Below are 24,938 nucleotides of genomic sequence, written 5' to 3'. Positions count from 1 at the left end.
CTCGCTGTCCGGGAGTTTTTTGGCCAAATATCAATACCCAAATTGGAACATCCAACAAATTTGCTAAATTTGGCCCCATGCGAACTTTGGCTCTTCCCAAAACTAAACACCGCTTTAAAGAGCCACATATTTCCAGACACTGCCGACATTCAGGGACATGCGACGACCATCCTGAGGAGAAATCTAGAAATGTTTTGAGTAGTTGAAACACCGACTCACTAAACGCATTGGAACTCAAGAGCTTTTGAGACTCGCCTGCAGATGACATCGTCCTCACCACCGTGATATCTTAAATTTCATACAGAAATTAAGTTTACCAGGACTCGAATCCAGGACAGTTCTTCGGGTTATGGCCGTTGTTTACGTAATCTCGTTCCTGAAACAAACTATTTCTGTCTTGGTGTCGTCCTTCTATGGTGCTTAGTTTCCAAAGATTCAGAAATCACCCCTCACCCTTACCCTTCTAAAATCTTTACCTCATTTCAAGAAACAAGCACTCCACGTTTGGTGGAAATCAGTTTTTTCCGTTCTGAGATACATGGAGGCACACAATTTGAATTTTATTTTTAACAATATGAGATGAAATGACGCGAAACAAATATGTACGTCCTCATAAAATTCATACCACTGCATTCATATACCGCTGTCTGACCCCCAGGGCTAGAGAGTTCTCTGTCCCTCCGAAATACTTCGCCGACGACTGAACCGCCTTCCCTCTCATCTCAGACGTGTTTTTGCGCTGACGGTCTCTGTGATTGATTCCACCGGTTCATGTGGTCCCTGGGTCAAAATCGATGACTGGGATCGCCACTTAACAACCCCTAATATTCCTCTGACAAATGCCGGACAGCGAGCGTCGCGGGGGGCGGAGGGTAACGAACTGACACGGGATCGCCATGTGTCAGAACCGGAAGGGGCGACGACGTCCTACCCGTTCAGGGAATACGACGGAAACTTCGCTCTTCTCATGCACGCCAAAGGCAATTCCTCTGTTTCTGCCCTTTTATCTATGAATCCCTTCGTCTGTCTTTCTTTTCTCGGTCAGTTATTTGTTTCTTAAAAACACGTCTTTTTTTCCTTTCTACTTTCCATCTTTTCCTCTGTTTCTCCTTTCTTCCTTTTGCATTCCTTTATTGTTTATTTGGGCATGTAGCGCGCATGGATGGGGCGAGAGGTCTGCACCGTATATGTTCGGGACGCCTGAAGGAAAGAGACCGTTGGGGAGATCTAGATGTAGATGGGAGGATAATGTCAGCCGGGATAGGAGTTGCAGGAGACTGGACTTTGTTAGTCCAGGACAAAGGCAGGTATCGGGTTTTGGTTAGATCGTGATGAACATTCGGGTTGCCCTAAGCCATCTAGTTCGTTAGTTAGTCAAATAGTTATTATATATTTGGTATTTTTCATGCTTTTCATTTATTCTTCCTGCCTTCTTTTCGCCCTATCTTTATTTCTCATTTTATTTCATTCCGTTGTTACTCTCTTTTTTCCCATCCCTACATTTCATCATTCATTCTTTCCGTGCTTCTTTCTCCCCACTTCCCTCCTACAAAGTTGCCTGTCTCCATTTAGTTATTCGTCTACAAAATAATTCTACAGCAACAACGACAACACAGATGTGTCCATAGCATTTTGGAAACCCCTTCCCTTCGAAATGGAGCAACCCAATTAGCACGCATTCCTCTACGTCCCATTCGAATATTTTGATCAGACGGTCTCTGGACATAAATGAATCTGGACAGCCGGTAATTCGGCCGAGATTCGAACCTGATACATGCCATATATAAATCCATAATGACACAGACGCGCAGACTTCGGCTGAGTGACAAACCCTTAGAATAACATCACAATAAGCAAGCTGGATGGAACATTTTATTCACTTTTAACTTCCTTTATTACAAATATTTATAAGTTGGTCTAGCGGTTAGAACGCTGGCCTTGTAATCCTGGGGTCTCGGGTTCGATTCCCGGCGGTGCCCGAATTTATAACTTGTGTTGGGCAAGGCCGTGGTCTAGGCAACACGGAGTTTTCCTCCGGGGGCTTCCCCGGTTTCTCCGTGGCATCCCAACAATTACTCCATTCACACACAGAAGAAGGCAATGGCAAACCACTTCTGGATCATCTGCCAAGAACGTATATGAACAGGTTCCAGTCCGAGAAAAGGATGGAAGGATCCTGTTCATTTGGACCTGTCGTCAGACAGAACACTAAATAAAATAAATAAATAAATACCCTCAATGCAGTTGTTAAAAATAATACTGTATTACTCTCCATTGTCGTCAATTCTGACGCTAGAATTTCAAGTAAGAATTATATCATAATAAGTATCTTATTTTGATTAATAAAAAGGATTTACCTCAAAAATCCTATGTATACCATCAACACCAAATTTCACCGAAAATCTTACCGTAGTTTCATAAATCTACGTGCGGATTGCAAGACGGAAGATACGTCACCATTATGTTCTCATTTTATGGGCTTCACAAAAAAGTTATAAAGCAGAAACATAATTAAGAAAAGTTTGTTCCAACTATTTATCATATGTGGACCGTGAACCATACTTAAGTTCGGGGTATTAAAATCGCCTTAAGATGAGACAATGGTGCACCTCTTACCTTTCCTCGTAGAACCATTACTCATTATCTCATTAAAAATCCGACGCCGGCTCAGCAATACTAAATCTGTAAATCAACGTCACGGCGAAGCATAAAAATACCACACGGTTTAAATATAAGGAAACTTATTCTTTCGTAAGGATCATCCTTCACTACCCCCCTCTTTATTTTCTCCATATTAATAACCGCACCTGGACCTATATTCTTCTGATAAGGCCATCTTCTAACAAATAGAATGAAAGAAGGACCACGTAATTTAAATTTCTTCAAAAACCAAACATTTACGCCAGTTGATGGGTGTCATTGCAGAACGCGCAAAGTATTAGACCTCTAAGTACCAAACTGGAGAATGTCCGTTCTTCAGGGGAGTATTTCCTTCTAACATGGTTCACTGTCTGTGTAAACATCACTGGAAACGTCTAATCAGCATCAGAACACACAGAATTTACACATTATTAATTTGCATATTGCATTCTTAATGCCTCCAGCTTAAATATAAAACTGTAGCAAATTACATACAGGGTCTAAACCAACTACGTAAGCTTGCGTAGCATCTATGCGAACACAGAAGTAAATTGTCTGCAATCTAAAATTATAAGAGAATGTTTTCAACACAAGATACATTTACCTAACCATCTTCTTATTCAACAAAATACCTGGAGCGAATTCCAGTCGAGTGTACAAACTTTCCACTATTAACTTATTAATGGAATACAGAATGTGTCGTTTAAAACACAACCAAACATCAATCACGTCGGTACAACAATTAAATCATAAGCAGATCAACCCCTGCGTAATTTTCTCTCCCAGCCTTAACCGTTGATTTCTATAGCCGCTTCAACCACATCCCAAAATAGCGGATCAACTTGAAACAGCTTATTTCCCAGTTCGCTTAAATAGCATCTGCATACAGCTTCGAACAACGTCGTTAAACAGAATACGCTTTATCCATTAAAAGAGCACGATTCCCAACAAATAAAGCTTCTAATATTTGTTTCATTTTTACAGCCCCGTTTAAATGGAAAAATTTCCTTGCTACAAGTTGTAAACACTGCAACTTTCGTGTTCTATCGACAGTGACGTCATGATTACATTACTGGGAAGTCCCACATCTATTATCCTCTCACCCCACCAAAGCGACAGAGCAACAGGGAGATAGCTGACAGAATTAGCTGTTGATAATGATGTTTTGTTAACGTGATTCCAGCACACCACACGAGCTTACGTATGTGTGTGTGGGGGGGGGGTGAACATTAAATTAAAACAGTGTTCAAAATTAGATTCACAATCGCATATTTTAGATGTAAAAGGAACAAATAGTTTCATACGAAATACGTAATTCAACATTTACGTAGATCTTAAGTCAACATTCACAACACTAGTAATCAATATACTCATGAAAATTAAAAGTAAAAAAGAAAAACCGTCCCACTACACGCCATGTAGGCGCTTGGGGGGAGAGGCGGTACAGTTCCTACTCGTTCTTGACCGCGGCACTAGATGGGGTGAGTGGTCAGCATCACGCCCTGACCGGGCTTTACCCCCGGGAGAGAACCCCGGTACCCATTGGATAGGAGAATGGGTGGGCCCCAGAACCGGACCGGATTATAATATCTGGTTTGTTATTTGGAATGGTTCTGTCTGTTTTGACTTGTTGTTTGCACAAAATAGTTATTTGGTTATCCTGTCTTGTCTCAACTGTCTTCGGGATGTGTTCATACCAATGTTCCTTTTCTATCTTTACCCCAGTTTTCCTGCATATTTTTATTATTATAAAATGCATTTCTCCAAACCATTTTCTGTTTAGTTGATTATGGTACCGCATGCTAAATAAAGTGGTGATCTTTCAACCGGATGTCAGATGTCTCTTCCTCCTCATCAATTCAATATCACAGCATCATTTTTCACTGTGAAACAAATGTAGTCGAAAAGAGTTGTCAGATAAACCATGACACCTCGCATGAACCACAGTCGCTTCCACCCTCATCATTCATCCTGCGTGTATCTTCACGCACAACGCAACAGAACGTTAGCAGATGAAACAACAATTCGAATTATCGGATGAACAAAGCTTGTAAAACAGGAGTTTGAAGAGGAATGTGTAAATCAAATGAGCAATTTGTCCCATTTGACCGCAAGAGAATTTCTTGCATTGTCATCTAGTTTAACGCTCCAACCAGCTACAGTGCATGGGGCAGGGTGGTTATATGTCGGTGGAGGGGGAGAGTTTTCCGATGATGCAGACATACGGAAGCTTTCATTATCAGTGAGCACAGATATCGTCCATCACGCAAAACCCTTCACAGCAGAAACCAGTAATGAAGTTGAAATCAGAGTAGGGAATTTGTAATTCACAAGCCAGTAATATAAATCTGTGTGTCCAGAAATGTTGAACAAGACCACAAGTCTACTTATCACGCAGGGAATTCTAAAAATAAATGGAACAATGTCCTAGAGCAGCTGATAATTAATCAACAGGTCAAGAAATTATCCATCTTTCACAATGGACGCCATCTTGAGCCAGACGATTCCTATCCACACTCACATTCTAAACAGTGAACCACTTTAATATTATCCTTCTGCATACCAGTAACCACCAAATTTTATCTCTTTCATTTGGTATTTCCGATTGAAATTTTGTATACAATTATCATCTCCTCCACGCCTGCTTCATGTTCTACCCACATCAAATGCCTTTATTTGATCACCGTAACAAATACGTAAGGATTAGTCAATAAGAAACACCTCGTTTACAATTTTCTGCTCCTTCTATCACTTCGTCCTTATTAGGTGCAAACATTGTCCTCATCGTTCAGTTCTCAAACCCCATCAAACTATTGTGATGTTCCCTAAGTTTCACACTCAGAATATTTGCATTTGCAACCAAATGAACAAAAACAGAGTCACAGGCGCATGCGTCGAAACTGTGCGTGCTCTGAAATGTTCAGCTTTGTTACGAACACAGAGCGTAATCCCCTCAACTATAATATTACATTTATTAAAAATACATCAAAGACAGGGAAAGCCAGCAGGGGACCGTGAAGGTGCCTCCGTGTTCGTAATTGGCTGACCACGGTAAAGTTTTGTTTGCAGGTGTGCCACCACTGTTTGTTCAAACCGGTAAAGCAGCAATACGCTGGACTGCTTCACAAAGCTTGTTCTATGAAAAATTTGTTAAATTTCAGGATGTTATATGAGTCATTTTGAGCAAAAATTCTGTATGTCTTATTTTAAACCGAGTATTTAAGTGTTTCAAAATGATCTACAGTATTTCTACTGTTTTTACCAACCAGCTTGACTTCAACTATCAATTATTGGTCTGTAGTTAAAACTCTAAAATATTGTACAAAATATACGCATACATAATAGATATAAATGGTGGTTAGTTTAAGTAAGGAAACAAAGATCAGAATTAATTTGATTCAGAATATCACAGTTCGTCTTAACAACTGTTTCAGATACCACGGATATGATTAAGATAAAGGAAAACGTGTGAGTAAATAAAGTTTAATTATGGCAGATTGTGACATAATAAAATTGTTCCTTTAAACCAGCTACACAGTCAATAGTTTAAGAGCCTTATTTCAGAATTAAAATAGGAAATCTTCTGAACATAAGTGGGCATGTATATTTATTATTTAGTGTTCTGTCTGACGACAGGTCCATACGAACAGGATCCTTCCATCTTTTTCTCGGACTGGGACCTGTTCATATACGTTCTTGGCAGATGATCCAGAAGTGGTTTGCCATTGCCTTCTTATGTGTGTGAATGGAGTAATTGTTGGGATGCCACGGAGAAACCGGGGAAGCCCCCGGAGGAAAACTCCGTGTTGCCTAGACCACGGCCTTGCCCAACACAAGTTATAAATTCGGGCACCGCCGGGAATCGAACCCGAGACCCCAGGATTACAAGGCTAGCGTTCTAACCGCTAGACCACCGTGTATAATCACAATTAAAGACAAAACTTTACTACGAACCTAGATAATTACTCCATGACTTGCGGTATTTTACCAGGCTTAATAAATGTTGCAGAAACCTTGTTTTTTTAATTCCTAAGAACTGAGTTTCCTGGTATAAAGTTTTTTTTTTTAAAACGACTGATTTAATCTTTACGTTTCGTGACCTTACATATCAGTACGTATAATTCTTCTCCATTCGTTCCAGCGATGTGTCGAAGTTATGAACCCGAAAGGAAGAACTACGATTCATCTGCCAAACAAGTAGCTGCTGGGGCAAGGCCCTCCACTCATAATATCCATTATACAGCAATTCCTCGTGTGCTTCGAGCGTCTCTCTGCTTCCCACAGAGCGGCCGGTTTTGTGTTTCCTCCCGTGAACACGCACAAGTGTCTTAAAGACGTATTTCCCCACCGGCACTGCATTAGGAGCTCTTCTGATTATGCTCGCGCCTTTCCGCCCCAGCAACCCGCATACACGGGGTTTGAATGCAGAACGTTTGAAGCTGAATAACCGACGCACAACCTCTTCTGCCCATTAAACCTCTGTTACATCATTTTCCACGAGATAAACCGCAACACAGAATTACTACACTAACACTTTTAAACCTCGCAGCCTCATAAAGAAACAAAACACATCGATCTTAGCTCCCTCTCGAAACAAGAGCTCCGACATTAATTTTATTTCGCAGTTAACAAAAGACTCAGAAGTTCATGCAAACTCCCAGTTCCACATAGCAGGGCGGAACCAACATAAAGCTGGAAGATTTGCACATTTAGGAACTTTATAATTTGCACTCATTTTCCTTTCAAAGCTTTTAAAGAATATAACCTGTTCCATTTCAGAACTACTTCTGAAATACGACCACATATCAGGCGTTACTCCTTGGACGGAGGATCGACCCCGTCGAAGGACCTCTATCGATAAGGAACAACATAAATGGGGCCCATGACCCCAGAGTTCGAGCGGTCTAAGTCTCGCTCCTCAAGACAGCGCGACCACTGTGACCCCCGAAAACGCTATTAAGCAAACCAGATCAAGAACAACAAGAAAAGAGGGTAAGTAACACGAACGGGAAAGGTGAATTAATACAAAACTGTAGTGGGCAAACCTAAAGGGAGACCGAGGCATAAAGTGGTGGATAATATTAAAATGGTCCTGAAAGGAATAAGATATTAGGGTTGGAATATATTAATCCGGGTGATGATATTGTCTGGTGGCAAGCTTTTGTGAACACGGTAATGAATGATATAAGGCGGGAGATTTCTTGACTAGCCTAAAAGATAAAAGTTTCATATGTAGGGGAGAGCGGGGCTAGTTGGTACACGGGGAAAGTCGTCGTTTTCAAATTTAAAAAATTCGCCAGCTTTAGTGCCTCCAATAACCAACAGATGGAAGCCTCACTGTGTTCCTTCCTTCCCTCTTTCATCCCTTCCTACCCTCCCACTTTACAATCGCTCGACAGTTTTTGTGGATGATAGAAAAATTGTCTTTGTCTCCCAAGTAAATTGTTCTGTTTTTTATGCTTGTTAACTACGAGCTGCTTTAAGTTTTTCAAACAGGTTTCATGGTACCTGAATAACAAATATGCAGATATTACGATGGCATATTCTTAACTTAGAAGACATTTCTTTGTTCCAAAAATTTAACGGGAAACAAAATGGGGCAACAAGGGGGAAGTTGTTGCAACAAACGATGGGTCAGTTGTCAAACTGTAACAAAACGCACCAATGTTACATTTGCTAGCGACTTTGTGCGGGCAGAGCATATGAGAACCTGCAGCCGACGAAATATTAAATTTGTTAATAATAAAACCAGACAAAATACTATTTTATACAACACGTATGTCACCGTCGTTATGCTCAATTATTATTACAATGCATGCATAATCGAGAAAAGTTTTATAACAACTAGCCTCGGTCTCCCCTATAATTCTGCATGGGTTCGGCTCACATCTGTGGCCACACTTCATCATTACGCTGAAATACGCTTTTAACGTAGCATGATTTACTTCTCCAACACAGTTAATGACCTAATCAGGAAATATGGAAATGGGCAACGCAGCTGGTAACATCCGACGTATGAGGTTGGCAATGTCCTTACATGTTCAAGCACCAGTGAATGGGTGCAATTGCATAACGAGGAGCTTTAGAAGTTTTATTTATGTGTTTCTTTCCCCTTGTTAACTGCTTTACTTAGTCTGCGAAGATTCAGCATTGCTAATGCCAAGTCTCTCCACACAAATCGAACCCCGCCCCCATCACACAATCTTGCAAACATTTCCAAAGGTCGTGTACTAAATTTACCTGGTTTCAGATATGGACAAGTGGTGGATTGTTGTGGTAATGCTAATGAAATGAACCTACAGTTTCGTGGGGGAAAGGGGTGGATTTTTTGACTAACTGATAAAGAATTCTGCTTTATGACGTTACTTAATGAAAATGTTATCTTCTGTATATCAAGAAGTTTCTGCCAAACGTCGCGGCCTATAATGAACCTCGCGGGTTCAAATCTCGGGCCAGAGACTGGTCATACTGACCGAAGTTTTTTTGTGTTTCTCCTCGGTCCCTCCCGGAAAATTCCGGGACAGTGCCTTAAAATAGGTCACGAGCGCTTGCTTTCGACTCAAAATTTAGTAATCATCCTAATTAAGTAGGATTTGAGGTTTTGATGGCGATGAGTCCGAATATGGCTGTCTTCTGGGTTGTTGCGCCGTGAAGTCTGGTAGATGTCCACCAATGTTTCTGAGGTCCTTGCTGCCTCCATCATCATGGTGCAGCTTTCTCATCGTCATGATGATGGAGGCAGCAAAGACCTGTGAAACGTCGGTAAACTTCTACCAATCTACACGGCGCAACAACCCAGGAAACTGCCATCTTCATCCTAAATAATCTGAAGATTTCTGAAAAATCTTTTCATTTTCTTACTCTAATTACAAGACGATAAGGCGAACGACCGTATATCACAAATGTAAGAATAAAGTTTACGAATTTTGTTCCCCTTAAACCCCATAGAAGAATTTAATTAGGAAATCCGAGATGTTGATGACAATATGTAAATTTATCATAAATAATTATAATACAATTAGAATTATTCCCCCAAGTACGTTACAGAACAATATAGATTTAAAATAATCGACGTGTATACACGGCCTATCCATCGTTATGAAACACGCTACATAATTGTGGCCACTCAATGTTTATTTGTATGTATGTATTTACTAGTTTTTAATTATTATTGCTATCAGTAGCTCAGACTATTTTCGATCGATTGGTATAATTATTAATGACTTATAAATCAGAAAGTTATGTACAAAGAAGTGGTCGTGGCCTACTTTAAGGTAATATTCCAGGACATTCCTGGAATATCTGAGGAAAACCATTAAAACCTCCTTCAGGATAGCCGATCTCCTGGCTGAGATTCGAACCCTCGACCTCCCGCGCAGGAAGCAGGAGTGTTAGCCGGTCAATAACCAACTGCGAAAAAATGTTCGTTTCGTTTTAATTACTATTTATTTCCGATACCATTGTGCGCAGTAAAACGAAAACATCTCAGTAAGGCAATTTATTTTTAACCATTCTGTAAGGCTATTAGATCTTGAAAACACAGGCCTGTTTCTTTGAAGTGACTTACGATTATTAACACTTTTTCACTTTGTGCGTGTTCAAAATAGTTCCAAGTGCTCATTATGTCTGGGCACCCTGTTTCGAGTGTTAGAAATCCGACATTTTCTTTATTTTTTCCAGTGAATGTTATTTGTAGACATATTTTTTAATCAAATGAGAGTGAACGATATATAAAATGTTTCTGAAAAGACAATTTGCAGGGCTTCTCGTCGTTAATTGAACATAATACATTTTTTTTGGAACAAGTTAAAAAAGTGTGATTCCAACGTCTGTAAATAAACACCTGTCACTCTGCTGTCAAAAAACACGATGGCATAGTCTTAATTACACCAGTACACATATTTTCAAAGACTTTTATCTGAATCACTGCCGCCTCAGCGGAAAATTTGCAAAGTTAGCTTCTTATATAACTCCAGATAAAAAAATGTAAAAAATTCACGCCATATTTGGACTGACATATTGATGGACTATGTAAAAATTTGCAGGCCATTTTATTAAAAGCTACGCCAATGCAGTGACATCGAGGAAGGAGTAGCCAGGTCGAAGTGCAAAGTGGTCCTTTCAAAGGGACTTGACTACCACACTCTCCGCTAGAGTGCATTATTCGTTGTTAAAATGAGCGATGCATTGTGGGTTGAACCGTCTTCGATCACAATGCTGCTCCTGTAGACTCAACACAGCGGAGGCTGACTTTCATTTTTTTTTTTTTCAAGAGACAAACTCAGTTTCAAGTCATCACGAGATAGTCAACAAAATGGCTTCTTTAATACGTTGAAGTATTCCTATAACTTGCCACCGAGGGTCGTGGTCGAGGGATTATTACACCTGCTTCATAATTGGGATGTAAAGGGTTCAAATCTCAATGCGAAGACCTGACTTTTTGTGATTTTAATAAATCTGTACAGGCAAATGTATCAGGTCAGGCCACGACCGCTTCCTTCCACATCCTTTCCAATTAACATTTTGAGCTACTGAGAACCTCGTTGAGTAAGTTACAAATAAACTCTAAAACGTAATAAGCCATTTCAGCAACCTTCTAACACCATAATATGAAGCCTATCTGTTGTCAATTTCTGCTTCCTTCTTCTTGAGTCAAAATAATTCTATCAGTTTGTTCCCATTCGCCATAATTCTCTTCCCTTCCTTACGAAGACGGACCAAGTTTCACGCACACACATAAAACAATAAGTAAAGTAAAATACTTTTTTCATTCTTTGCATGATTATGCAGTCCTTCTGTCCGGCCAGGAAGGTTTTGACAAAAGTTTGTTATGAACGTTACGTCATTACAGGCTCCCTATACCGTTGACATTTAATTTCCCATGATCGCGAAGTACAACATGGCGGACGAACAAATGTACGAGATAGAACGAAATTATCGCCACATTCACAAGGTCGTCATCAAACGTTAAATTCCGAAGGACGTTCTAAAATTTTACAAATTTTATCTAGACAGCTGTATTAAACATAAGGCAATCTTACGCGAATCTTTTAGGTTATGTCAAACAAACTTAACGTAAAGAAAGTCCATGTTTAACTAACAATAACGACATCAAAGCAAATAATAACAATGCGCTTAAAATTGCAAGCAATAAAATTCCGGAACAATCAGGATTCGATCTACGACTATCGGCGCACAACTCCAGAACACTTTTAACAACACCAAAGAACATTCAGAATTGAAAGCGCGAAAGAACGCACATGGAAGGAGTGGGTATTTCTATATTGAGTGCACTTTTCCAGTCGTTTGATGCATTTAGACGGGAAGATTAGGAATTTCTTAAATAAATTGCAGCAAACATCGATTTTTCGTGGTATAATAAGGTACACGTCATTCACGTCTGAAAGAAACAGGAAACACCTACAGAAATTTGGCTCAGAAAACTGTTTAAAGAATTTTAATTTGAAACGTTTAGATTTTATTAAAAGCGTCGGTAGATGTCCTTACCTACCTCCGAATATAGTACGACATTTATTATTCGTTTTATAGGTGTCGAACCCAGGGAGTTTGGCTCCTGAGAATTAAAAAAACGCCTATGTTATATACGTAAGCGTGCATCTTTGAGCATTTGTTCAGAAAATCAGGTCGCTTGCTTCGACGCTCACATGCCCCCAGTCTAATTAACAAAACACCGACAATTGTCTCTCGCCTCCGTCCGTGTTTACGCAAACTAAACGCAAACAAAATAGAGTTCAAAGCAAGAAACGGTAATTAAACACTCGCTTACTGTAATTACAGATATCCCACGATGCCCGGGGCGAGGTGCGAACACAAACACTGAAGACAACAAATTAAAATTTCTCTACCCGGGATTCATAAAGAGGACCGCTGGATATTCTTGTACAGACATCCGAAATACCGAAATGTACAACTTTATAGGTGCACAGCATAAGTAAAACCAAGTACATGAAAACACAGCCCAGTTCGATGAACTGACAGTTGCTCTGTCCGCCTTTTACGGAGCCCAGAACGTCCATTACCACGATCGCAATATCTCGCCAACAGACATCCCCGGCCAAATTAATTTAGTCCGCACTTTCATGCCCCAGTTATTTAAGATCCGTTTTAGTGGAATCCTCCAACTACTACGTCCCCTAAGCGGTTCAGGATTTCCGACTGGCATTTCTCTTCGTTCTGATTCGTGCTACAAGTTACACCCATCGTATCATCCTTTATTTCGTGTTAGTGAATAGTACAAATTATGAAGCTCGTCGCTGTGTTTTCTCTCAATTCTGCCTTTTATTTTACCCGTTCAGTTCCAAACATTCTGCTCAAACTTTCTCGTTTCGCTTAACAATGCTATTTGCAACGAAATGTCATTAACATCTCGCGTAAACAATTATTTTAAATTTTTAACTGCACTCTTGATAAACAAACGAATAGAATCCTGGGGTCTCGGGTTCGATTCCCGGCGGTGCCCGAATTTATAACTTGTGTTGGGCAAGGCCGTGGTCTAGGCAACACGGAGTTTTCCTCCGGGGGCTTCCCCGGTTTCTCCGTGGCATCCCAACAATTACTCCATTCACACACAGAAGAAGGCAATGGCAAACCACTTCTGGATCATCTGCCAAGAACGTATATGAACAGGTCCCAGTCCGAGAAAAGGATGGAAGGATCCTGTTCATATGGACCTGTCGTCAGACAGAACACTAAATAAAAATAAATAGTTTATGTCATCTTTATGGCCTTGATTGAAATAATTATAATAATAGTGTAATTATTAGGCCTGATTTCAGTTACTGATGAACGATTCTGAAGAATGAGTTCAAACCAGCGTTCAAGAACTTCTGGAATTACAAAGAGAAACAGACTTTTATCACGATATGTTATGTCGCTTGAAGCATTCTGACCGATTTCCGTGGGACACTAAAGGCATCGTACCATTTCAGGTGTTTTAAAATTTATAACCTTTCAACGTGTATTATGTTCTAAGATTGGTGCAAATCCAGCCTCATAGAACATAAAATTTAAATTCGTATGATCATAGAGTTTTCATAATGTTAAAATGTTATAAATACACAACGACTTGACAGTCGTGATAAACACATGGGCCTGTCATAAAAGTGTACGAACCATTGAATGTAATTGGCTCAGGCTATAAAGAACAACTTCAGAGCTACTTGATCAATGAGGTAACCAGCTGGTCGGACAATTTCGTTAATGAGTACAGGTTATGAAAATAATTCTTTTTCTGGAGCGCCCTCACCGTGTAGTCTATTTTAAGGTGATTTTACTGTGGATGATGGTAGTCAGACAGTAAAATCTTTATGTTCCATCCAGCTGCATCTCACACTTCGATGCTGCTACCAGGATGAAAACTGTACTAAAACCTACGCACGGCCGTTTATTTTGTGGGAAACCTTGAAGGCGTACGGCAGGTGCATCGCCGAACAAGCAGCGTTGAGCTTTCCTTCGACAGGGTTTGATAAAACGTCAGAAATATCTTGCAGAGTTCTCCACAAACTAATATTCGCTCAGCCGATCAAAAAGACGCCTTTTATGTAACCGGAAAAGCTCATAACCTTTGTTTACAAGAATTCGCCAATAGACCTTATCTTGAGAAAGCTGACTCACAAAAAATAGTCAATTCCTTTATTTTTTCTGATTGGCCTAAAATTTATAAAAATTATAATCGGAGTCCCGCATTAATAGTACAGAACTGCAAAAAAGAGAGCTTAGAAAATCAAATACTAATAATTATCCGTATAAGTAACTCACCGAAGGTCTCTGCGTTGTGCTTAACAGTACGGTTTGGTATTCGTGAAAGCTCCACGAATACCAGACGGGAAAACGCAATATTCAAACACAGTTTTATTACGTTCCTCAGTCTTTTCCAGAAAATTTTCTTGGGCAGTTCCTTAAAATCGGCCACTATCTATTCTAAACACAACTTCGCCAGCTTATTTTTTCACTTTTTTATATTTTTATTCGACTCTGTATCATCTTATTATTCGAACGTCGCTAAATAAACAACCAACAGACTGAGAAACAATATAAAAGTCTGACCTTAATAAGTTCATGGTTGTTAATCACGACACAGCACGATTAACATAACCCCACTTTGTTCTGCCCTACTGCTATTCATCATTCACAAATCTTCCTGTCCTTAGACGCGATCTAGCCCACGAAGTTGACGAAGCATCGTTAAATGAACCAATAAAAGGACAACAAAGAGCTTTAATTAAATATATGCGTCTGGTTCTAACAACAGAGATTAACCCGCGCCTCCCTTACAAGAGCCAGGCTGAATCACAATAGCATTGTTAATCAGTATGAAAGGTCCAACGAACCTCGTTCTGTCCCATTCCCTTTGGGAACCTCGTTTCTAAAGAAATGATGAAGAGAGACTCATAAAAATGCATGCATATGGGCCCACTGTATGTGTGGTGTGTGTCCGACAATCTTTTTGAAGGATCTGTACTGGGTTTTCATCATGTAAAACAGAGAAGACGGTAAGGAGTCGGCCGGGGGAGGACGAAGAAAATGCAGGCAGAAAGAATGAAAGTCGACAGAGGCAATGTGTGGCAGAGACAACGATGGTAACTTTACACAAAAACAACAAATCCTACAAACAAATTCCACAAGTTTACTTTATTTTACTCACCGTGTATTCCATATCCTGCAACGAAAAGGCGTATCATTTCGGTGTTGTCTCCCGCCAAGCAGGTGTCACTTGTTTCTGAATTCAACACTTATAAATTCGTCAGATTGGGTATGTAAACACTTATGAATTTCACTGTAATCAACATTAACTTTTTAACACACTTCTTACGTACAAAAATATCCGCTGAAATATAACAGTGTGTAACGAAGATAAATCAGTAACCTTTATTCACATCAAAGCGATTCAAACTGTCCGATCTACACCATACGTCACTACTCATTTGTTATAGACTCTATCGATAAAAATCGAAACATTGAAAGTGTCGAGACATTCTGTTTTGTTGGCACTGACATGTCTTCTTTTTCAGAACAGCAACGGTTTGCGTTTGCAAGCATTTTAAAACATTATCCACGAAACACCGCGATGACATGGAATGAAATGTATGTCTTGATGTAGAGAGGCGAATGCCAGCTGCCGAGCATCACGTCACACTACCGCTGTCCTCCCGCTACTGTCACAAGCCGAGTGAGCAAGCGTGCGAGTGAGCGAGCGAACGCGCACCTAGCGACGCCATAGTAGCAGCCAGCAGCCAGCAGCAGCGAGCAGCTAGTCCGGGCGTACACCGCATCGCGCTAAAAGATCGATGCTCCTCCACTATGGGAGCATCATAATCTGGTACAGACTGTTGTTCGTCTCTCTCTCTCTCTGAATGAATGAATGATTCCATGGCCCACGGAGCCTGTTGTCGTGTGTTTTCTGTTATACCTTTGTCTTCTTTTGTTTTTGTTGTTGATATATTTCTTTTTACCCGGCTGAAAAGTACGGACGTTAAATGGGGTATGTAAAAGTGGATTAATTGTTTACGTTACATATTTCTTTTTTCCTGTGTGTGAAGTTTGTGTGTATGGAACACATGCTAAACGACTTTTAAAAATTATTATATTTTAGATGCACTTAACATTGGTTTCATTACCTAGGGGAAGAAATCGTATTTTGTGCGTATAAAAACAGGATACTTTAGGTAATACTTGGAACTGGGAGACAAGAAATTCAAAGTAAAAGAAAAAATTACGCAGTAAATAGGTTGTAAATTTGTACACTTCGTCAAAAAAGTATTATTATTAGTTTCAAGCCGAGTAAGATGAAGTGGACTGCAAATTTCGCACACAATGGAGAGATAAGAAACTCGTACAAAATACAGAGCACTCGGAAGAATTAGGCGTAGGGTAAATGATAATATTAAAACGGATCTTAAATAGGGTGAAGAGTGCGGACTGGCCTCTTCTGACGTAGGTCACAAACAAATTATGAATTCTGATGAACACGGTATGGAAATTTTCGGTTTGGTGCTATAAAAGATAAATAATTAATGACCAGCTGCAGGACTGTCAGCTTCTCAGTGAGGACGATATTTCAAAGGGTTGACTAGTTACATAAAATATATCGATGGAAGTGTCTACTGTCAGTCTGTATGTATTTTCCATGTCCCTGTGTGTGAGTGCTTTTTTCCAGTGGCTGATGCTGATAGTGTGACAGCTGTTCAGCAACCACAGCAAAATTCTGAACATATTTTGCTTCAAGTCGTAATAAATTAGACCCTATTTGGTTAAAATTGTTACATTCTGTCTAATAATCACCACGTCTTTTGATTTTCATATACTCGTCCAGCCTTTCGAAAGCTGTAGATCTAGATGAGAATTTTGATCTGACGGAGTTCTATTTCGCTTCCTGAGGCCGAATCTATGAATTTGTGTAGCTTTTACTTTCCTTGTTTACTTACCTCTATAGAGAGTCGTTAGCGTCAAGTAGCTTCTCCAAATGATCCGACGTCAAGAATAAACCGACTTTATTATCGTTTATTAAGACGTGATTAGTCTGATTATCTGGACAATAAATGTGTATTTAAGAATTCTGCAATGTGACAACGTTGTGTTCTTGAAAGATTTCTTTGACGTGGCAAATTTTATTAAAAGAAACTTCATTACCTGTTCTAATTTTGTGTAAATTGTCTCTGCAAACTGCCGTTTTAAAAATATTCCCCGCCCCCCGGTCTAATGTACATCTGAACTACACAATGTTTCGGAATCTGGTTTAATTTCCGTCTTCAGGTCTTTATTATTATACATGCGATTAACTTTTGCATTCAGCTCATTTTACATGTCACAACTATCCTCCCATGTGGCACTACGCAACCTGTGTAGTTGAAGAAGCATTGTTAAATAAACTAAATATAATCGCCCTACTCATTTGTCTCTAAAATATTTTTATTTTTCCTTGTGATTTTGTGAGAGAGTGATAAATATATAGTTTCTCTCTGTTCAAATTAAATTGCTTCTGATAATAGATTCGTAGTTTATTTATCGACATTTTGTCAACTGAACTAGCCAGTGGTGCTAAATGCCATGTTACCTCCGATGTTCGCCAAAACATGATATAGAATTTTAATGAGTCACTTTGGCTCTCGTTTGATCTCGTAATCTCCCTTTCGCCTGCCACTCGTCATCAAAGAGCTGTAAATCACCTGCTTCGAGGGGAATGAGGCAATTGTCAGGGCGAATGACCACCAATCACCACGCACAGTTTTGCTCTCTGTGTTCTGGGATCGACTTCTTCTATCACTTGCCTCCTTTCTTAATATGTTTCCACCAGCCAATATTTTCCCCTATTTCCCCTCATTTTATAAAGGCGTCGTGTTTGTGGATCTACGCCTCTGTAATAAACCTACAATAAAATTACGAATTTTTATTAAACTCTTCAAAACATCATACCATTAGAAGTCTTCGTGTACTTAAACTGACATAAATAAACACCAATATGATTGCCGTGCGAACTAATGAGGTGATAGCGACACTGACGCTACTCGACTTGACGTAGGTTTAACTTAACGCGACAGGAGCTGAAAGGACTTGCATAACTTCGCTAGAATACGGAACGCGTCATAGATAAAACACTGAAGATGCAGCGTCCAGCGGAACCTGAAAACCCCACGGAGACCAAAAACGTTATCGACTTTGATATAACAGATTTCCTAGACAGCATCCATACTTATAATTCCCACATCTTATGAAACGTCATCAAAATATTTTAACACTTCCATAACTTCAACGTCTATGACGGATACAGACTAAGGCAATGTCCTATGTAAGCGATAAGAAGCGAGCTGTGCGAGCTGCATAAGCAGAATGGGGTGTCATATGACATAAGGGAATCGCTTGTTGTGTCCTACGTGAGAGACCGCAATAGAAGCACACGGACTTTCTGCGCATGCACCTTCGAGCTTTTCTGCGCATGCGCCTTACTGGCCAGCGCAGCGACCTGCGCGAAAATATCAAAATATTTGATCTCGGACTTTGGCCGCCGACCGCTTCGCTGTAACATAGGACAGCGCCACACAAACAGCCAGTTTGATATTTCCGCTTTACCCACGCAACACGCACCGCTCGCATTTAATCGCTCACGTAGGACACCGGGTAAGGAAACCCCTATTGAACGCCCCCTGAAAATCACCTGCGGGTAAGAACACGGTCTGCGCAAACCGAGATTCATCTTTCTTCATTCGGCCTTCCTCATTCTACTTCATTCTGAACCACATTTTATCTCTTTCGCATCTTATTTTCCTTCTACTTCTTTCTTCTGAACTCGATCCTCCCTCTCTTAGTCCAATAAACTCACAAACCTACACGCAATTGGCAAATACAGTCATTGGCCCAACAGTAGTCCCCAAAATCCAATGTTACACATCAATGTTTCGGGTGTTTACAATTTTAAAAACTGCAACGGAGCAGAGCTTCGATGTAAAATCTGACAGAAGTTGAAATCCATGCTAATGAACAATATGCGAAAAAAACAATTACGAAACTAAGGTAGATGCAATTTTTAGGCTAGTTCTCAACAAAGTCACGCAAAATGTGTCTTTTACCTTGTCCGTCCTGTAGATCCGAACAGACGCGGGAGCGAAATTCACTGGGTGATAACCACAACGTGGGGAATCCCGATATGACGTGGGGAATCCCAATATAGTCATAACCCTATGTGACCCTATGGATTGTTTCCGATTCTGCCGACAGTGGCTCCAATGGCAAATGTTAAATCATGGGCAACGTGCCAGAATTCTTACGCAGTGCTTGTATTTCTAAAGTCGTTAATTTATAGGTTTTGTTAACCTTTAAGAAATAAATAATTCAAAGCGAAGGTGACAACATATTTTTCCTCCCGAAAAATTTATTTTGTTTGGAGTCATTTTGTGTCTTGCACGAGTTGTTTACAAATTTAACGTTGTAACCGCCGTCTCAGTCGACAATACAGGGTCCTGCAAGGGATGTAGGTGGCGCAAGTAATAAGTGGGCGATTCGAATTACGCACCGGGCAATGTATAAAATATATATTTCGGAAAGTTCTTGGGCACGCAGTTACTGAGATGTGTTAAGGGAATATATCAGAATCCAAAATACCGTTCGTCGGTATTTACTTGCAGAGACTGAAAAATCCTTACAAAAGCCTCGGTCAGGATTTCCGATCTCCTGGCAGAGATTCGAACCGAAACCTCCAAAATAATACACAAAATTACTGACAAGTACATGAAAAATTCGACGCGACTCAACGAGTTGCAATAAAACTTTTCAAGGTAAAGGAGCCCTAAAACATCGCCCCAATCCGAGTTTATCGCTGACGTATATAAAACAATTACACCGTCACCCCTCCTAACAAGTTAATTATCAGTAGTGGTTGTTAGCAAATCCAAAACTGAGATTTAATACAGAACAGCTTTGCTAGAGCACCATTTTGGAACCATCAACTTTAATTTGCGTTAAAAGTGCAAATTCACGGACACTTTCCTCCACAAACAAAACATTCATTAGATAAATACATAAAAAAACATTGTTAGAGAAATGAATGATCATGACTATTAGGGGAGATAGAGGAATATAAAATTAATTTGAGGCTAAAAGACGAGATTTGAGGGCGTGGATTGAGTTTAAATGGCTTAGCCCTAAGCTTCAGGGCCACCCATTTTCCGTTGTCCGCGAATCCCTATTCGATGTATTCGCAGCTACAATCCGTTTCTGAACACAGTCTCTTACATTCGTAAGCTAAGGACGCCCCGCGCCATGATTAATTATTCGATTCAGATGTTTCAAGTACAAGTCCCGTCATTAGAGATCCATCGGAACCCTACCGATTATTTGATACACCAAAACAAGCGAAGGTCACGGCCGAGTGGATAAGTTAGGTCCATTCTCATTCGGGAGTTGACATATTCCCACAGGATTTTCGTGGGTTTTTTCGGTCATTCCGGGCAAATGCTACCCATAAAAGACAAACGACCTCTTCCTTCCACATCGTTTCTAATTTATTATTTACCAGTCACGCGATCATTCGACGCTACATAATTTGAGTTATCCACAGCATTGTTAAATTCACCGTGAATAAATTAACTGAAACACCAAAACACAGACGCGTTGTAAATGGACTGACGACGAAGCAACAAGCAGCAGCAGTTGCTGTGGTAACCACGCAGTTTCCTGGACACGTCGCATGTCACTTGTTTCCGCTTAGGAACAGCAGAGCATCGTGTAGTTCACCTGACTCTGGTAGGTAGCGCGTCTGCATTTCGTGCGGGTGTAACGTGCTGGGTCCTAGGGCCCTTTCACACCCATTTCGTCGAGACGCTGCAACCAGTCGTCCCACTAGTAAACATCATCAAAACTAACTTAGCTAGAAGAGTTTATAGCTGCTTAGTTGGTCAAGAAATGTCCACTCTTGAATGAAATATTGAGACTCATGCTAGCCTGTCACTGGTCATTATCGTAAGCCAAAGTTTTCTAATCCACACCTTAAACATCCACTTTAATATTATCATCCCATCTACTCTTAGGTCTAACAAGTAATGTCTTCAGTTTAAGTTTTGCGTTATTACTTTATACGTATATTTCACCTCTCCCACGCGTGTTGCATGAACCGTTTATCACGATTACTTTATATAACTTGTATTTTTTTATAAATAATAAAAATAATAGAGTTCTTCACTATGCTAATGATATCTTATCTTGAGGGATTGGAGAAAATCAGTAACTTTGACCACTAGCCGTACCATGTAGACAGGCACACAGCAAGCGTCGATATTCGAAAACTGACCTCTCAGAAGCAGATCAGGCGAAAGAAAGCTGATCTAACCACCTCGGCCAGTTGTTGTATGTTGGTGTTACTGGCTCCAAATAAAGGATCTTTATAGGCACTCTTATTGAAAAGGTTATTTCGGACTTAACAAACAGCTTCAGTTAAGTATTATGAAAAACAAGGAAAATTAAATATTCGGTTATTACAAAAAAACGGAATAAATTATTTGAAGCCTGATTTATGTGTACAGATGGTAATGTTGAATTTCTACGACTGTTTACACGACTTTATATCCCGTGACCAAACGCACATCCTCAGCAAAAAAAGGGGGAAAAAAAGACATTCTTCTACTACCTTACAAGATTACGGGCCCATCTCCTTCTTAATCTCCTCCTTCCCCGAGACTCGTAGTTCAGAACTCTTGTTGGTAATCTTTAGACTGGCATCCGGTGAACATGATCACTTTGTTTCTTCTGGAATTCCTTAATGTCATTGGTCATTTGGCTAGAATTGTCTAATGTCGTTTGTCATTTTGCTAGTCTCAAATTCCTTACAACCTCGCATTGCTGTCTGTCTCTCAGAGTAATTCATGTTTATCCACGTAAAAATCTCATTTATGTTTCTTCGATTTTCTGATTATCCTTGATAAATATTTGCTTGCATGTACGTTGCTTTTCTTGTGAACACATTAAGTAATTTAAATTCTAATGCCTTGTCGTTGCAGTGCCCAATTAGTTTAATTAAATATTATTATTCTTCCTTCTGAATCTTAATTTAATTCTGTACCTAAAAGAAATCGAACAACGTAAAGTATCTAGAAACTTATCCCCGCTTCATATATTTCCATTTTTTGTAATTTATGCTTTTATCATAATCTTTACTCTCAATCCAACGAGTTTTTACTTTCCAATATTTTCATGTTTTGTCATTAAAAACTTTTGTTGAATCCAGAAACAGCTTTCCTTGAATAGTCCTCTTTCTATTGTTACTATTCCATCTATTCATCATTTTATAGGGTATTTACTTCCAAGTACCCGAGACAAACCTTGCCCCTGAGGTACATAGTGCAGCAGCTATTTCCGAAATACATTTTGTTTTTAATACGCGTTCCACGTATTATATATTTTTAGTGTTAGAGATGACTACAAATTTTACGACAGCGTCTTTCGAATGATGTATAAAGATCCTAAAATGGCAGTTTTTTGCAGTTCCCTGATGTCGTATTCGCCCGGAATGTTCGCCAAATATTTTTTGAGTGACTTGGAAGCAGTTTCAGTTGCTCTTATAACTATTAATATTATTATTATCCCATATTATTATTATTATTATAACAACAACAACGAGCTGTTCAAATATCAATTGTAAAATTTGGGCCTTAAGTGCTGATGAAAGGCTTTCTCGACTGCCAAAGTATGTAACGCAAACTAATGTCAAAGAACACAGCTATTAGCATATCCGGGATAATCGAAGGTTGAGCATAGATGAAACTTCATCTGAAACAGCATTAAACATAGTCAGAAGCAGCTCAGAAATGGCTGAAGTTCCCATCCGAAGTACTTTATTGGAAAGGATTCGGGATATATGCGGGTCATCGGACCAAAATTAATTGAAAGCCACGGCGACTATGTAGAAACATAAGAAGACCAACTACTGTGTGATTACTTTGTCAAACATTTTAGTGAAATTTGCTTTAATGTTTCACTTATTTTCGTATTCTTGTGTGTAAATCTGAATTAGGTTTTCTTAAAAATTTACGCTTTTTTCGTGTGACAAAATTGTGTGACATTCAATACTTTGAAATGGAGACAGGGACACAGACAGACAGACACATGGAGTTCACATTAATGTGCTCAAAAGAAGGTACATTCTTAATACAATAGTCCAACTGCCTCTGACCTTCCAGCAGCCTAACTCTGTACTGACTGGAAAAATATGACAACGTGACATGGTGTTATAAATACGATGAATTTGCAGTCTGTCATGTGTTGTGAACTGAAGATCGAAATATTTCATGTTAGTCGCGAAACAGCTCGATAATGATTGTCCATACACGCGTCTGCATGCCCACTACCGGCCACCTCGCCCCCTTCTGATAATTTATCGACATTACATCTCGCCTATGGTAGTGACCTCTGGGGTCGGAAACCCAAGTCTCATGAACTCAAAGGAGACAGAGACGTGTCGCGTTCTCACTGACAGTCATGCAGGTTTTCTAAGCAGCAGGCGTGAACCTTGGGCGTCGGATGTAGAACAGTCAAAATCTAACAGAGAAACACGCACGCGGACACCATTTAAATTGCAAACTCTGATTAGAGCTCAGTTTGTATGATATATTGCTTTCACGGCGGCAAAATTTAATAAAAATCTTCTGGAGTTAACAGCCGTGTTATTTGATTAGAACTCGACGTTATAGTGATCACTATCCTGATGATAGGGATGGCCCCTGAAACGGCGAGTTTTAATCAACTGATGTGATTGTTAGTCCCAGAAGATTATATGAAAAATTGGGTTATTTTAAGGTGTTTATAAGCCCAAATATCAACCAGCTTTGATTATGATTTGTTTAACTACGCTGTATAATCTTAAAAAAGCAAAGTTGTTTCTGAACATATGCCTCGTCTTATGAAGGTGTATGGAGGTGCACGTAGAGCCCCGACCATTTTGACTTCGGCGTTAGATGAAGGTGAGAAGACAAACCCCGAACTCTGGGCATTTTAATACCGGGCACGGAGACTCTTAAAAGTAATCGGCTAAGAGCTCAGTCGAACCGGAAGCTAGTCTGCACGCAGATGAAGAGATAACAGTTTCGTAATAAATGTAATCCCAGAAACTTTCTTTCAGAATTAATTTTCCAAACTATGTTATCAAGGCCGTAAATAACAATTTTCTGGATAGCAATATGGCGTCTGTGTCAAATTCTAGATGAGTCACTAAGAAAGAAATCATATAAATCTTAATTTTAAATTTTTGGCATTGTTTTTAATTTAGTGATTACATGTCAATGACTGCAGTTTGTGATCAGTGAGATAATGTCTCTTATGCCATTTTGTCCAAAGGTCATGTACATCCGACTTAACTTCCACTTAAGTGTAACCGAAAACTGTTGGTGACCATTCGAAATGTAACTATCGTCTCCATGACGACGACATGTAAAAACTAAAATAGCTTTTTGATAAGAACAGGATGGGACCTGTAGCATTCCGTCCATGTGGAAGTAATCCTGGAGTTTTGTAATTACGAGGCTGTGCAATTAATTTATCGAGTATATCGATTTATATGACAAAAGATTTGGTTTATACAGTCTGTTCCAAACGATAATCGTCAGATCATTGATGCTCCGAGTTGCTTCTCCAGACGCAGTTTTCTTCAGTACTGAATGGGATAGGTTAGGTTAGGTTAGGTTAGGTTAGGTTAGGTTAAGTTAGGTTAGGTTAGGTTTGTTTAGGTTAGGTTAGGTTAAGTTGACTGTGGTTCATCAATTTATCTGTCGATCACAGAATATCGCTACAATTCACTA

The 24,938-nt window shown here is 39.7% G+C and overlaps 1 protein-coding gene across 1 annotated transcript in view; it reads right to left on the bottom strand.

Annotated features, from left to right (window-relative positions):
• LOC110827831 (uncharacterized) overlaps window positions 1-15,870 on the bottom strand; it is a 350,935-nt gene extending 335,065 nt beyond the window's left edge. Inside the window, exon 1 of the mRNA XM_087341458.1 lies at window positions 15,305-15,870. The gene's annotated coding sequence lies outside the window, so the exon portion shown is untranslated. The remainder of the gene's footprint in view (window positions 1-15,304) is intronic.
• Window positions 15,871-24,938: the final 9,068 nt, after the last annotated feature.

This window comes from Zootermopsis nevadensis, unplaced genomic scaffold, assembly GCF_977971745.1.
Source record: "Zootermopsis nevadensis isolate Lab colony 2312 unplaced genomic scaffold, Znev_1.0 Znev_ptg000003l, whole genome shotgun sequence".
In the NCBI taxonomy this organism is placed as follows: Eukaryota; Metazoa; Arthropoda; class Insecta; order Blattodea; family Termopsidae; genus Zootermopsis; species Zootermopsis nevadensis.
This window is presented reverse-complemented; position numbering and strand designations above follow the sequence as displayed.